Source organism: Schistocerca serialis, chromosome 12 (assembly GCF_023864345.2).
Source record: "Schistocerca serialis cubense isolate TAMUIC-IGC-003099 chromosome 12, iqSchSeri2.2, whole genome shotgun sequence".
Classification (NCBI taxonomy): domain Eukaryota; kingdom Metazoa; phylum Arthropoda; class Insecta; order Orthoptera; family Acrididae; genus Schistocerca; species Schistocerca serialis.
In genome coordinates, this window is record NC_064649.1 from 19250137 (window position 1) to 19267067 (window position 16931).

General features: G+C 39.9%; 1 long non-coding RNA gene across 1 annotated transcript in view; it reads left to right on the plus strand.

Moving 5' to 3' along the window:
* Positions 1 to 16260, plus strand: part of LOC126428453 (uncharacterized) — an 87548-nt gene extending 71288 nt beyond the window's left edge. The window contains exon 5 of the long non-coding RNA XR_007576835.1: positions 15103 to 16260. This is a non-coding gene — a long non-coding RNA (uncharacterized LOC126428453). The remainder of the gene's footprint in view (positions 1 to 15102) is intronic.
* The last annotated feature ends 671 nt before the right edge of the window (positions 16261 to 16931 follow it).

Sequence of the window (16931 nt, forward strand, 5' to 3'; positions counted from 1 at the left end):
TGCTGCAGATCTCACTTCAGATAATGGAGAATGTTCTCCATCTGTGAGAGACTTCCCTGGTTTTGTTCATATTAAATTGGAGAATGTTTCACCGTGAGCAACTTCTTGCAGCTGAGAACATCCTCAGCTGAAGTGTATTCTCAGAGATGCTTTATGCACACGAACCAGGGAAATTCAGAGAAAGTACATTCTCCATTTTATTCATACGACTGAATCTGTTATGTACCATTCTCGATATTGAGGCTGTCAGAATGATTCATACTGGTGGCAAGGATTATAGGGGGAGGGGTGGGGTGGAGCTGCACCAACACCACTGCACAGGCACTTTATGTAGTCTTCAGCCATGAGAGCCACTTACACCACATTCCGCGTATGCTCTGCCACTTAAAGTTGGCATTTGTATCTGTATGGCATGCATCATTTTTGAGCTTAGACTTACAAACTCCACAACAGGCATCTCATTCATATTGTCTTTCATGAGACCAACAACTTTTTGGTTGCCAAGTATTACACTGTAAGGATTGTTGGCTGCCTACTGAGTCATTGAATAATGTGTCAGGGTGGCACCTTATCATATGCCTCATAGCCCTTCACCCAATAGATGAAGGCACCAGTTTCTGTATAAAGTGATTTTGGATTTGCGAAATGAGTTTGAGAAAACTCTTAACGGAACTGGTACATGTGGAGTTTGGATAGATCCAGTACACAAATATGTACGTAAACAGGTTTCATGAACTCTGTCAAAACCTTAGCCATAACCCCAGAGCAAGGAAATCCTTGTTGAAGATTGTGGCCCAATTAAAATCCTACCTGGTGATATAACCTGCTCCATATAATACTCCTTCCAGTGGGTAACTAAATGAATTCCACAATGTTTTATTATAATATATTGATAATTTTTACTTTTTTGACCGTCTGACTACAACTGAATGAAACACAATTTTCATGCCATATGCGTTTTGCCTTTATTCTCTACAAGGCATCTTCAGTGGTCTGGAATATCTACATATTTTACTGTTTAGTTTACATTTTGGGGCAGTGTACCAATAGGTTATAAACAGGTCTGGTGGTTGGTTTTTGTTATGATGTAGTAAAATTTTAAATTCTACTTACAAGTTGCGTAGATGATTTTCTACATATGTTTCTTTTCCATTTTTGGTGCTGCTTCTCTTCCACAATGTACTTTGATATTATGCATAATTTTGCTGAAAATTGCATTGTTCATAAGTTTATATAAATCGTCCTCCAACGTACATGACATGAGACGTACCTTTTTTGGTGTTTAAATGGGTGCATTCCTTGAGCCAGGGATGCTGCTTGAAGGAAATACTGCAGATTACTTTATCCTGTTTCAACCCAAACTTGAACCATTGATGGAGGTTACAGTAATGTAATATGTACCTTGTCTTTCCCTCCAGCAGTGTCAGCTTGAGGTGGGAACCATTTTCCAGAACTATGTGCTCTGGACACAGTTGTAAATCACTGTGCTTGTCAGGCAGACTTATAGGGTGCGCTAAATCTATCTTTAAAATATAGCATGTTTCAGAATCTGCCCACATAAATTTGCTGTTTTTACTCAATTTGTTGCATTGGTTATCAGACAGCCACCAAAACCCAAAGTTTACGTGTCTGTATATATGTGTGTGTGTGTGTGTGTGTGTGTGTGTGTGTGTGTGTGTGTGTGTGTGTGTGTGTGTGTGCGCGCGCGCGCGAGTGTATACCCGTCCTTTTTTCCCCCTAAGGTAAGTCTTTCCGCTCCCGGGATTGGAGTGACTCCTTACCCTCTCCCTTAAAACCCACTTCCTTTCGTCTTTCCCTCTCCTTCCCTCTTTCCTGATGAGGCAACAGTTTGTTGCGAAAGCTTGAATTTTGTGTGTATGTATGTGTCTGTTTGTGTTTCTATCGACCTGCCAGCACTTTCGTATGGTAAGTCACATCATCTTTGGTTTTACAAATATAAGAAATGTTACATATAGTTAGTATAATTAGGCATGTGTCAAATTTGCGACAACAGGCATTTGAGAAATAAAACACTTACAACTCCTCATTGAGGGGAATTTTTTTTATTGAACTTTTTCATAATATTCAGTGGAAAAAAATAATGAACATGTGTTTGAATTGCAATTATGGTTACTTATAAATCCAGGGCAGGGCATTAACATTGCTTTACTCATGAAATTGCGTAAAACAATTCAAGTTTTTGTTTAGGCAAAGGCGAAGTTTGCATTTGGCACACACAATGACTGTCTGCCCTTTGCAGCTGGATCTGTTGCATCTTTGCCTTCCCATTTCACAAGGTCAATGACCTACTCCATCAGTACGGGTAGATTTATCAGGGACTGGTTTCGTTGAATCCCAGCGCTTCTTACATTGAATATTTTATAACACCATTTATTGGGCTTCTTGGGAAAATACTGCTTCAGTGCAGACTGCCCCGTGAATGGAACCCTCTGCTCATAAACACACATCGTCTGAGTTTGAGGTATGGCTTGAATTTTGGAAACAGTGAATCAATTACTGGACGTATTTTGAACAGTCTATCCCTGTTTGGGTCGTCAGTGCTCAGCATTTTGTCATTATCCTTGAAATGTATATTTCTCTTGATGTCTTTCCACATATCATGTGACATAACATTGGCTACATGGGGTTGTCGACTCGCCATTGCCCAATACATATGGGTGCGAGGTAGACGATAAATTGAAATATATAAAACTGCCCAGAAACTGCTCAAGTTCGCCTTTTGTAAGTTCTACTGGCTTATTTACGTTATTCTGCACAGAAATTATATTACTCTGTTCAACTGCGAAAGAATCTATGGGAGCTTTTACATCATCTGCTTCTGGCAAGGAATTATTCAAAACAGGTGTAACTCTTTTCGCTACAAGTAGCTGGTACTGTCTTCCAAAAGAGAGGTCTCCTCACAGTACTGTTAGCACTTTCAGTTCTGGGGACAGCTCAGGGATCTTGAAAAATGTTTCCTGCCTCATTTTCAGTATCAGCATCTGAAGCAACAAAAGAGTATGAAATATAGGAGACACAAATGTAAAAAGCAAATCAAGCTTTACAGCTTTACCTGAAACGTCTGAACTGTGTCTTCTACACAGGTTGGATTATATTCGTCATTTTCATCAGAGTCACTTAGACAACTATCATCACTTTCGTCTGCAAGTGGCACACGTGTTTTCAAACATATTTACTTTCATTGTAGCATAAAAGGACTTCGGGACCATTGTTAAAAGAAGCAGTAGAGTGACAATAATTCATTAGAACTTCTGCAGCACACCAGTAGTGGAAGTGTAAGCAAAGAAAATTTCATTGAAAAATTTTTTTGCCACCTAAATCAATTGATCATTGTTATAAATAAAGGTGCAAAAAGGCAAATCAAAAAACAATCTGGCATTGAAGCATGTTAGCACTAAAGATGAATGGAAATTACCGTCCTTTCTTTGTTTTATTTTATCACTTGCTTGTTCCCATAAAGGTGCCTAAGTGCCTGATGATGCATATTTTACACAAACCGTATTTACGTATTCACTGAAAGTTTTATCTGCTTTATCGCATCTAAATATGAATTACAACACCGAAAAGATATTAGCAAAACAAAATATAATTTTCAAAATGAAGCTTACCCCTGTATTTTATGGAACAAGGAACACAACCTCAGGTCTTGGTTAGCAACACGCTCACAGTACATATGTCTAGCTACCTTGCTCAGAATACACAAACGTCGTCATAGAAGTACAGTCAACATTCAGTAGATGGCAGCATGTGTCACACACTGTGGCCGTTTGTGTAGAATCTGCTACAACCAGCACTGGTGTCCGAAAACTCTTTTTCTTCCATGCATAAGGGTCACAACGGTATGATGTGAATTTGCGACAACCAGCATTAAGTGATCCTCACTTGGAAAACAGCCAGCCTTGTAAGGTAAAATTATTTATTATATAAATGTTCCAGAGTTTGTATGCTTGACAAAGACTTAAGACTAGATTTTCCACTCAGCTGCACAATAAAAGCAATGCACATGCAAACAGGAGCACTCTTTGGCAGCCACAGTGCAGTCCAATAAGATTTCTTTACATATAAATAAAGTGGTTAGTCATAAGCAGCAACATACATAATACAACACTCGTCTGTTGTTGGATAGAACTTCAATACATCAGGTCTTGAAAGGATGTAGATAATGGAATTAAAACAAAATTGCTTTGGTTTACAATCATTGTATTGTAGCATGCATTTCATCATGACCCATAGGTTTTCATTACACTTTAACATTATTTGAACATTTGTCTTTTACAAACTCACGCAGTTTCTCAGACTTCAATGTCCACGTCGGTACTCTTTATCGTCTTCCTGCATCGACACACTGTATTGGAATAATTCCTGAATGGATCCCTAATACTCACTGCATTTACTGTTAGATTTCTTCCATTTTGATGTTGAATGCATTCCATATCAGATATCAATGTGCTGTTGCCTATTTCAGGTGGAATGTAACACTGGGATTTTTGTTCTAAAATAAAATTGTGCAGACAACAACAAACTCTTGTGACATTGTCCACCTCCTCTGGTGAAAGTCGAATTGGACTGAGTAGACTCCCAAACTTACTTGAGATTGTGCGAATTGCATTATCAACCCCTTTTGCAGCCCTGCTTAGTATACAATTAAGAACCCTTTTTTCTTTTGTGAGGTCTCTCTTGGGATATCCCTTCATCATGTACTCTTTCACTGCAAACATACCATCAGCAACAAATACATGTGGCAGTTCTGTACCACTGAAACAGTGTTAGCTTCTCTGGTGCTGACAAATTCAGTTTCTTACTATTCAAGGTTTCAGCCGATTTACTGTTGTTGAAAATTGCCTCAGCATTGGCCCTACTATTTGCACCAATAGAAATGACAAGGAGCACAATGCTGTTCTTCCCTTTATAATCTCTGAAGTATGCACCTTCAAGTAACTTTTTTCCCCATCAGTGGCACCAATCAAGAATTGCCACGACAGTGAGGGTATGGACCATCGAGTGTAGGAAAATAAATAAAAACACATCTGTACTTGTGTGTTTTTTTATTATTATTATTACCTAAATATATTTATTTACTATTTTTCCAAGAATACTTTTTGTTACTACAAGTTGCTTTCAACAATGTAGTGTCATTTTTGTAGGTACTAACAAATTCTGAACATGTTATGTCCATATTAAGCGAAATTTGCAACTTTGCTTTTATTAAGTCCACAGAGCAACGGTTACGAATATTTGTCCATTTCATGGTCATGAAAGAAAAATCTGTAGTCTTCAAATAGTTCATTGGTTGAAAATCCCTCATCTCAGTGGAATCCTATAACAGAAGCAGAATCCCAAAGTTCTGTAAACGTCAATTCACAACCGAGTGACAATGGTTCCAGCTTTTTAATAGATTTGATTCATTAAAAGCAAAGTGGCTTTCGAGATAAGCAAGTGCATTTTGATAAAATAATTTAAAATCTATAACAGATGCTTTGTAAGCTTTCTCATTGACGTGGTTTTGTGCAATTTGTAAATGCGATCCAAAAAAATTTTCATTAATTCTTGTCTGCAGCTGCCACATTTTCTAAAATTCCATGTAATTAGATCGAAGCGGTTGTTGTGTCCTGCAATGCCAAGCTAGCTTTTTAAACATTGTGCATACATTGGCATAAAAATGTAAGTATAAAGTCGTCTTTCTAAACATATGCGATTCCACATCGCTTTCATCGCCTGTTGTAGTGGATAACTTTGTGTTAATGGCTTTGGGACAGTCATTACCAGTCGATATGAAATAGGAAATTATTGCTGGGTAAACTTGCAAAATCTTTTATATAGCTGGACCCTAAGAAAGCCACCTTGCAGTCATATTTATTTAGCTCCGTACATTACAGTTGCGCAGAGACTACAAACTACTTCAAATGTTCCCTTCTTATAGTGGAAAATGAGAATTGACTGTAAATTTTGAAAATCACAGATTCCACACAGAGTTCCAATTGGTTCATAGCATGTTTGAATGTATTGTTCAAAACATGAGTCAGGCATCCAACTTTAAAAGTATTTGGATGTTTATCTTTCAGTTGGGTAAATGCAGAACTATGTTTTCAAAACTGGCATTTGTACTACCTGCACTGAATGCCAAGATACACGTGATATCCAAATCAAACTTTGTAAGCATGGCTACAACAGCATCGCTTATAGCATCAGCCGTTTTGAATGGACACTCAAAAAAATCGAATAATTTTGTTTAACATCCGTCTTCGTGTGAAAATTGTTGATTACAAATGAGTCTCTTGGTTCCAAAATGTCCTTTATCCAATCAGCTTAAATTTCGGTAATTAGTAAAAAATGTATTTAACAATTTCTGTTGTATGTATAAACTTGAAATTGTTTCTGCATGTTTCTCAGTTATGTGTTTTTGTTATTAACATCATCATAACTTATTTCAGAATTTTGTTATAAATAAAAAGCTCTTGGATAAGGGACATTTTGGAACCAAAATATGGAGAAGAGACGTTTTGAAAGTAAAAACTTTGGATAAGAGACAGTTTGAAAAAAAAAATAGGGGAAAAATTATAAACAGTGTTTGTTTAGTAAATGTATATAATTTAATTTTTGTGGAAACAATGTCTGTAGGTATTTTTAAAACAACTGAAATAATTTCTGCTTAAGTTAGAGCAACAGATAGAAACATACATTTACCAGAAAATTATTAAAAAATAACGTTACATTAAACCTACACACGTTACAGAAAACATAATTTTAAAAGTGCCTTAAGGGTAGTCATTTACTTATTTGAATCTGGATTTGTCCTATTAACTGCTGTGAAGTAATTAAAAGCCATTTTTATCGTCCATGTTTCCACCAGCGTTTTCATCATCAGATTGTTCTTCAGGTCTATTCTGTACTGGATTGAATATAATATTTTTGTAGAAGGCCAGGTCTTCATTTTGAACCCAGTTTTCCCCAAAGGGAAGAGTGAGAATCTTGTTGACATCTTTCACTTTCCTTTACTGTTACTGTAGGTAGTACTGATGGTGGTTCAAAGTTTTGAACTTTAAATCCAGCTTTGAGTACTTTTTTCACCTTTCCGAGATTGGTGTTATACCAAGGTTCACCTGCAACAAGTACTTCACAGGTTGGCACATTGCCTAGTGCTATAATAAATCTTTGAAAATTTAAAGCGCTAGTTTCCAGGCTTCTTTTGGTAATTTTCACATACTGTAAACTGAGGTTACTTGGACCCAAGAAGTAAAATTTTTTGTATATTTAGTACCACATGATAGTCTAAAACCATTAATTATGCCGATATCCTAAATTCTTTTATAATTGTGATATTTTTCTAGCAGTTTACATCTGTTTCAGACCAAATTTTATTTTTTGTATGTGAGAAAAAAATTAGTGAAATTTGGGTCGAAGTAACTCCAGGGTTTGGCTAACATGAACTCACGCATTATTTTCCTTGTAAAAAGCAGTTTAAAGGTGCATCCGGCCCAAGTAGGACCTGGGCTCTGAAAATAAAGACATTTACAGATATTTTGGTGTGAAGAATGTTCATTTAATTTGACATTTAATTGCAAAATATCCAAAAAATACATAATTAACTGTATTCACTGGTTTACGCTGTTGTAAATATTCATAATAATAAATTATGGTGCACAATAAAGTTAGTTTATGGTAACTGAAAACAAACCCCTTCTAATGAAAGTGGGTGGGTTAATTTTTCTTTTAATGTCACACCACTTTTAGAATAAAATGTCCTTTTCTGAAGGCCATGCCCAGGCTTTCCTTGTCTGTGTCATGCAGTCAACAATGGCACCGTTGTTGCAGACGGTCATTACTTGACCTGGAAATAAAACATTATTCCAAGCCACAAGAACAAAATCCTGCTCTTGTAAGAAACCTTTTAGCATTTCTTCGTCTTCTTTATTTTCGTTCTCTGGAAGATTACTGCGAAGGGATGGCATACAAATTTTGTTTTCAGAAGAAAGTAAGTCGCTTTCTCTGGAGTCCCTGAGACTGTAAGCTTCCTCGTCCTCAGATGTTGACTCACCACATGATTTTTTCGTGGAGTTTCCTTTTTTCTTCGAAGACACTTTTTTCTCTGCAGCTGCTTTTATTGTACGTTCATTTTCTCTTCGCGTTTTAGAAGATGAAGTTTCTGCTTCTTTAGGCTGACTATCAGAGACACGAATGCTTTTCCCTGGTGAAACTTGGATTTTTCTTATCCTAGCCTGGGGCTTTACAAACTCTCACCACTTTTCTTGAAGGTGAGCTAAGAACGCGTCTCCACCAAGGTATAAGTTTACTGATGTATCTTGTTTCGGAAAAAGAGATAAAAGCTCATCCTTATTTGTGGGGAAAATGTCAGGTTTCTTAAAACCTGCTTTCAAATTGCTTGGCAACTTAGGCTCCATCTTGTTTAATACAGTTTTTAGTAACATGGGGAATTAATCTTTTGGCAAAGATGCTGATTTCTTTCCAGTGTCAGACTGTTTCCATTTGGTTAAAATCTCTCTCCATTTAGCTTTCAAAGGCTTAAAGTAGGCTACATCAAGGGTCTGTGTCATATGTGAGGAGTTCGGTGGCAGGCACACAAATCTTATAGACGAAGGAGAGGATAGGTGTTAGAAGGTGGGCTGGGGCTTCCTGAAGGTGTATACGTCTTATGTCATGTAGTCCTGGGGCTGTGTTACGTCCTGAGTAAATGGCATTAATTATTTCTGCGTTAGTGATCTCTGCTGTTAGCGTGTTTTTGTCTTCTGTTGCTGTCGTTGGGGTGTTTAGGATTATAGTTAGTTGTTGCTCGATGTGTTGTCTGAAGTTGTCATCAAATTTTGCGTCTTGTGGGAAAGAGTATACTTGCTGCAGTACTTGTCGAAATGCCTCGGCTTGTTCTGCTTTGTCTTTTGTTGGTTCGTTATACACTAGTAATGTAGTGTTTGTTGGCTGTCGTTGTCCCGTGAGTGTTTTAAAGCGTTGCCAGAATTTCCACCCCCTTCCCTGTAGTTAAGTCTTCTGCATGTGTCGTCCCAGTGTCTTTGTCGGTATCCAGATATGATTCTTTTAATTCTGGCATTCAGTCTATTCCATTGTCTTTGTAGGTCTGGCTTGTTGTTGCGTCTGACTTGTCTATAGAGTTTTTTGTTGAATTAGGTTGAGGGTTTCCTGCAGTATGGCTTGTTTCCAATTTTCGACTACTATGGTGGGTATGGCTTCAGCTATTGCTTGATGTATGGCAGTCTTGGCATGTTGGAGGTCGTCATCGTGTTATCGTCAGTAGTATTGATAGTTGTTCCGTGAGTACGTCTTTGTATTTGTCCCAGTCCGCATTTGGGTATTTGCGGATTGTTCGTCTTCTGGGTATATGGTCTGGGGGCAGGGTGGCGCTGGTCGAAAAAAGGATTGGCAGGTGGTCGCTCGTTATAGAGGTGCCCATGACAGCATCTGACATTGTGTCGCTGATGATGTGTCCATATTAGCACGTGGTGTGGCTTCGAGTGGCCTCGGTGCCATATGAAAGTCGGTCGATTGACTGGTAGACTGGCAGCCGGTCCATCGGTTCTGTCGTCAGGAAGTCAAATAGACTCCGCCCGTTCCCGTTATCGGCTGTGTCCCCTAGCACATGGTGTCATGTGTTAAAGTCTCCTAGTATTATGTATTTATTGTCAGTCATCATGTGTCGTAGGAAGTGCAGTGGTAGGGGCGTTCTAGATGGGTTGTACAGACAGGCTATTGTGAGTGTGTGTCTGTTCTGGTCTCTTATCTGTACTATGACTGCTTCTACGTTATTGAGTGGTGCCGGGAGAGGAATCTCCTTTGCTGCAATCGTGTTCTGTACGAGTAGAGCTACTCCTTCTCTTCCATACTGCCTGTCCTTTCGGAATGTGTTGTACCTGGGAACGTTAAAGGCGTGTGTGTTCCTTAGCCATGTTTCGGTGATGCCTGCAACGTGGACACCTTCCTGTTGTGTGGTGTGTGTTACTAGTGAGCGCTTCGGTTTGACGCCTTGGGCGTTTACCGATAGGAAACGTAGTGTGTCGGCAGTCGCGGAGGTGCCTGGCAGGGAGGGGGTTGGAGTTAGGGGGTGGGTCCCTGTTTAATTCGTGTTCTGTTGTGGTGTGTGCTGGGGTGTGTGTTGTGGCGTGTGCTGGGGTGTGTGTTGTGGCGTGTGTCTGAAGCGTGTTTCTGGATGCCAGTGGTCACTTATTGTTACATGTATTTTGTTTCCTGCTTGCGTCATCTCAAAGTCTTTTTCGAGAATCTGCTTAGTGGCTTGTTTCAGTGACTTTTTGATGGCTTCCCTGTGGTCTTGGAACAAGTCCAGCAGAGTTGCAGCGAGCTCCTGTTTGAGGTTGTCACTGTTGTTTGGGATTGGTGCTGGTTCATTGATGATTTTGATGGGTGCGTGTGTTTCTTCACTTGTCACCTCCTTGGGATGCTTGGGACACTTGTATGAGAGTGTGGAGTGGTCGCCCTTGCCGTTTGCGCACATCTCTTTCTCTTTTAGGTTACAGCGAGAGAGATCGTGCGGTCCACTGCGTCTTGGGCACTTTGTTTCTCTTGTGCAGTTGGCTGTGGTGTGCTCGAAGGTTAAGCACCTGCCACATTGTGCCGGTTGAGGGGGAGGGTCCCGTGGGGGCTTTGCATGTCTTACAGGGAAGCTCCCTCAGTCAGGAGCGTGTCAACAGTTTGCTGGCAGTACGTTATTACCCTGAATTTCTGAGTAAACGCATTGCGCTTTCAGTCTTTTATACGCCACGCTTTCACTACGTCGAAACCGTGTTGGCGAAGTTGTTCGGTCACAGTCTCGTCCGTTGTTCCGTGGGGGATGTACTTTAAGATGACACTCATTGAGGGGTTCTTCCTGTGTCTTCCTACGGATCCTCGTGGTTCCCTTGTTTGTCTGGTGTTGTGGGTGACCTTAGGGTACCCACATCTCCTAAGTTTGGACACGGTTTCCCCCTCGGCGCCACCCATCTGACTCCAGATGTATGCTGCCGTCCCTTCACGGTTTGTTTTGAAATCTGTGATGCTCCTCAGAAAGTCTTGTTTTAGGTATTTTCTCATATCTGAGGCTAGCGTAGGTTGCTCGGTGCCTCTGGGGAGGTTTTTGTTAAGTTTGTATTTTGGAGGCCTTTGGAGGCCAAGGGTTGCTAATTTATTGCCTGTTTTCCTGGGAGGATGTTTCACTCGGTGACCTGCTCCTGTTTGGTGATGGCGGGGGCTGGGGGGCTCACTGCCACGTTGGTGTAGGTCGGTGGTGGGGGGTGTCGTCGGTCACTGTCGCTGCTCGTGTTGCTGGGTCAGCGAATGCCTTATTGCGAGTGTGGTCGTGCTTTGGGGTGCCGATTACACACTTCATTGGCACCTTGCGTTGGCTACTGCCTCTGTCTGAAGGTCTCTGTGTGCTAATACAGCCCTAATCGACACGTGCGCGGGTTACGGGGTGGCGCCACTGGCCCTGGCACGGAATGTTCCCTATTCTTTGGGAGGAGGCAGAAGAATTCTGCCTCATGACACTGTGTGCCACATGACAATTTTGCCGCTACCAAAGTTTGGTAGTTGTACGACAATGATTTTTGCTTTCTTCAAAACAGCGGCGCAGTGAACTAGCGCTGTGTGCAGGATGTCGTCCACGTTCTTCCGTTCAGCACAGGTGGTAGTGCTGAAGTTGGCGGCTGGTCTCGGCATGGTCGTCGGTGGGATCTTCTTCCTCCGCTAGCCCGCCTTCGCGGCTGCCTTAACGCGTAGCGAAGATCTCGCAACAGCTGCTCGCGCTCTGCCAGACGTCTTCACTGCTCCGCTGCACCACCTCGTCTGAGTACAGTCTTCAAAATATAACCATGCCTCTTCAGTTCTTCAGGAGACAATTTTTTCATCACGACAACTGGCCGCATTATTGTATCAGTTCTTTCAATAGCTCAAATTACAATTAATCATACTAGATGAGTCTTATGGTTGATAATTTGGTCGTCAGTTTTCCTTTATTCAAATGAATCAACCTATTGCCCAACTTGTCTCACAAATAGTGCCTAAATGTGTGGGTGGCCACATCCAGTCACTTGGGCTTCTTTCCCTTCAAATATATGTGTTTCATCACACATGCATTCTTTCTAAATGCATGTTGGTGTTCGGAGTGTTGTGCTGTCGGTAACTTTATGCCCAATTTGTAGATGTGGCCTTGTAGGTTTCTTCAAAATACATCCCAAATTCCGAAAGGTCCGGTTCTGTTTTTATGTAGTGTATAGCCTCTTCTAAAATTCCCTGAAAACTTTCTCGGTTGTTGTGCTCCATTAATGTTCCAATTAGCTTATACGCTTGCACTTGATTTTCGTGTCCCTTAACCCTACACAGATTTTTTCTCCACGCTCTGTCAACATGCCATGAACAGAACAATGTGTGCTTGGGTGGAGTCATTATTTTGCACCAGGCATTGAAAAATACATCTATCATGTCAGACATCAACACATTTGTATGTACTGGGACTTGCAGTGTGTTTCTTATGACACTTAAAAAATCTTCCATAATTGGAAGATATCTTCTCTTAGAAAATGTGAACGAACATGGAAATCCGTGCCATAATTCGTCTAACACCAATAAAGTTGTCAATTCGAACCCGTAGTCATTTAAACCATGGATGCTGTCAATACAAACACAGTTACCTACAAATTTCACCAACGTATCTTTTTGAGCTTCGTTCATTATTATTAAAATGAAATCTTCATTTTGCAGATTGTATTCTTGTGATGCAACACCCTGTGGTTTGTAGTACTGGACAACTGATCCTGTTTCGTGCATCTCCCACACCCACGATTCCACACTAGTACACTCGTTTTTATGTCTTATAGCCTCGAACTTCAGGTTGTAGCTTTGTACTACATTGTGGATATCGTTTCTTGACAGCAAGTTATAATGCTGCAAACCACTATCGTGAATTGGATATCTAAGGGAGTCAAGAATGTGATCAAATGGAATTTTCATAGCAATTTTCTTTGCTATTTCCTCTCTTTCAAATTTCGAAAGCCTAAACCGGCCCATCTCCTGCTGATGACCCACATGCGTGCTACAAAAGATAACTTTTACTTGGCCTGATTGATAAAGTGTCACATCCACTCTAGATGGGCAGTGACCACCAATTACTGCCCATTAGTTTTAAGTGACGCTCAATGCTGCCACGGGGTTTGTAATTTCCATCACGGTGGCACTTAAAATATAACTTACTGCTTCCACCCGCACTTTTATTACATTGTCCTCACGCATGTACAAATTCACTCACAGTATATTTTTCTAATTCACGTTTCCATTCATAAAATTTACTTTGATCATAAAATTCATGATTTTCTTCACAGATAACTAGCTCATGGAGCAATGAATAACGTTGAAGCATTCCGTTTCTATTTGAGCTGCCAAAGTCACACAAAGCACACAGTACTATATTTTTGCGTTCTGTTTTATGTACAGCGTTATCATGACGCTTTAGAGAATCTGCTCTGGGAGTGGAATACCCGCACAAAACGCACGTAAATTTTTCACCAACAGCAACCGAGTGCTTGTAGCGGATCTGGCGATATAAGTTTCTATTGTTGCTGTATGTTACAGGCACAAATTGCAATTGTATTGCTCCATATTTCTGATGAGAACCGGACCTAACAATAATAACAACACGGTAAAAACAACAAAAACAAGAGCAAAGTAATGAACAGTACACACAAGACGCAGCCAAAAATAACAGCCCACCAGAAGGGCTACGGCTATGTACACATGATAGCATTGCATCGCGCGTTGCAATGCGCATCAGAGAAACTGGCGGTGTTGACGCCGCGTTGAACTCCAGTTTAGCCATGGAAGTTGAAGAGGCAGCATTGGATTATGCACCACAGGTTTAAAGAATGGAGACGAAGGCAAAGACAGTACTGGGTGCATCCGATTTTACGTGACGAATTAACTCGCGGATCCTTTGTAACTCTGTACCCAAATCTAAGAAAACATGCGCCAAAGTTTTTTAATTACTAAAGAATGTCGATTGCGTCCTTTGACGAGTTATTGAACATAGTTCATGATGACGTGGCACCTAGTGGGAACTACGATAGGGGTAGTGTTTTACCAGAAGAGAAACTCGTAATCACATTGAGGTAAGTTTATTTATAAACTGATAATACATGTACGGTATAAATTATTGTATATAAAATAACAAATTGACAAGACATCAATTTAAAATTTTTGTTCTTTCTTAAAGTAAAGAAAATCCTTCAGTTTTAGTACAAATCCAATATTTCAGAACTTTGTAGAGAAGTGCAACTATCTGCTGGTGAGGCGGCCTCTTGTGGTCGTCGTGGGGTCTGAGTTGCATGTGTTGGAGAAGCTCCCGAGTGTACCTGGCCATACAGTATGTTGATGTTCAGACCCTGCTTGTGAGGTGGCCGGTACTTGTGGAGACTGAGAAGCTTGGGCTGGAAAAGCACCTGGGTATACTTGGCCATGTTGCATACTGGAGAATGGTTGGTAGTGCACAGGTCCACGTGCCTCATTAATCACAGTTGCGTTGTAGAAATCTAGGGCTCTTGTATTGTTTCAAGTAACTGAATTTTCGTTCTAATTTTACCGTGATCAGGCACTTTCTTCAGTTTCTTGTACAGAGAGAGATAAAAGAGTTTGTCCTCATCTTCGTTATTTTTTTCCATTTCTCTTTGTTCTCTTAGCAAAATACTTTTGTTCAAAATGTCCGAAAAATGTTTATCGATTTAACGTAATTTTTTTCTTACTCACTGGATTTTCGGTACTTTGTTCAGGCCTGTTCAAATCGTCAGTAGCTGCTTCCTCCTCCTCCAAGATGACTTGTGTCCTGGCCATGGTCATCAAGATTACTGGTAGTCTCCTTATTACTTACTGTATTTTTTAAAAATTGGAGCCGTGAGAAATATATATAAGGAGTTGAGCTGCTTGCTCCAGATCCTGATATCTTGGTCTTCCTTCTTTTTAATTCTCTGGCAAAATTGTCAGCACACTCTTCCATCTCTTTTGCAAAGTTGTTCCTAAAAAAAGTTTGTAAACTTAGTAGTCAATTAACACAGTAAAACTTTAACATGTTTTTTCCAGGTATCTGGCAACAGGATGTTCTTTTGCTGAACTTCATTACAATTACAGAGTAGGAAAGTCAACCACAGGGAACATAATCCGTCAAGTTTGTGCAGTAATAAGGAACAAATTGAAAACAATTTGTATACTGCCTATGACAGAAGACAAGTGGGAACAAGTTAGTAACAAGTTAGTAACAACTTTCTAAAGTATGACAACTTTCCTAACTGCCTTGGAGCACTGGACTGTAAACATGTTCGTATTGTGCAACCCAATGATTCAGGGTCCCTTTTTCACAACTGCAAACATTTTCATTCAATTGTACTACTAGCTGTTTGTGATGCTAACTACCGTTTTTTGTTTGTGGATGTTGGTTTCTATGGCAAAAGTAAGGATTCATCAGTTTTCCAGGAATCAATATTTTACAAAAAACTCATATAAGGTACATTGAATATTCCACAGGCAAAACCAATTTCAAATGTGGACATTACACTATTGCCTCATGTTTTTGTATCAGATGATGCGTTCGGTCTGTCGAAACACATCATGTGTCCATACGTTGGAAAATTATTGTCTCATATTAAAAGAGTTTTAAACTACCGATTGTCAAGATCTCGCAGGTATATTGAATGTACTTACGGTATTATGGCAAACAAATGGAGAATATTTCATAGGCCTCTAAATGTCAGTTTAGAACTTGCAGAAAGTATAGTTTAGGCATGTTGTGTGTTGCATAACTATGTACGACAACGAGATGGGTACAGGTATGAAGATACATTTTATAAGGCGCCATTCGTTGACTTGTCTGGAGTAACTTCTCCACGGCCCAACATGTATGCAAAAGAAGTAAGAGACAGATTTGCTCGTTACTTCATCAGTGAAGGCAAGCTACCGTGGCAAGATAAAATGGTGTAAACAAGAGTGCAATTGCGAACAGTTATGAGACAAGTATATGTTAATAATACAACATTACATTGCCCATTAGAACAATACAGTGTAATTATGAACAATTAAATATTTTTCTGTCATGCATTTCTCTGTAGATATTGATTACATATTATACACTATTTGTAATAGACATCATGTTAACAACTTTCTGTAAATAAAATTAAGAAAGCATAAATAAATAGGTGAAATAAATAGCTTTAGTTACCTTTGACAGATATTACATCCAAATAGGCTTCGTCAGTAGTTACATATACAAATGTTTATTTGTATGTTAATTATTCAATTTTACACATAATTATTTGAACTATGCTCTATTATAAGTAATGCTATTAAATAGTAACTGCTTTAACTTACGACTAAATTTAAAGTCACAAGGTAAAACAGTTACTTATGTGTAACTGTACTAATCTACTATGTAGTTTAACCTTAATATTAAAGTTGCCTCTTACCAAGAACTTTCTTCTGTTCCTCTGAACAACCCTCTTCAGGAAACAAATCAACCAATTGCTGCCACGCTGATTTTTTTAATACTCTGTTCTTGTAGTCCGCACTTCCCATATCACAGGACGACTTTTCACTTCTTCAATGAAGATCTCAGTGTCAAACGTGCGTTCCTCCGTGATGAGAGCACCAAAGCGCGCGCTAGACTGAATGCATGTGTACACCCAAACCCACTACTAGGAACTCGAGGCGCGCGGCGGACGCGCGATCCTTGAGGAACCTTCGAGACGTGTGTCATGACGCGGCGTCATTTCGAAGCGCGCGTTGCATGTGTACACAGTCAACGGTTTATTGTTTTTCAACAGCGCGCATTGTAACGCGCTGCCCATAATGTGCGTTGCAACGCTATCATGTGTACAAGGGCTACGAGTGGAGCAGACCCGAAGTCAGCCGAACCGAAG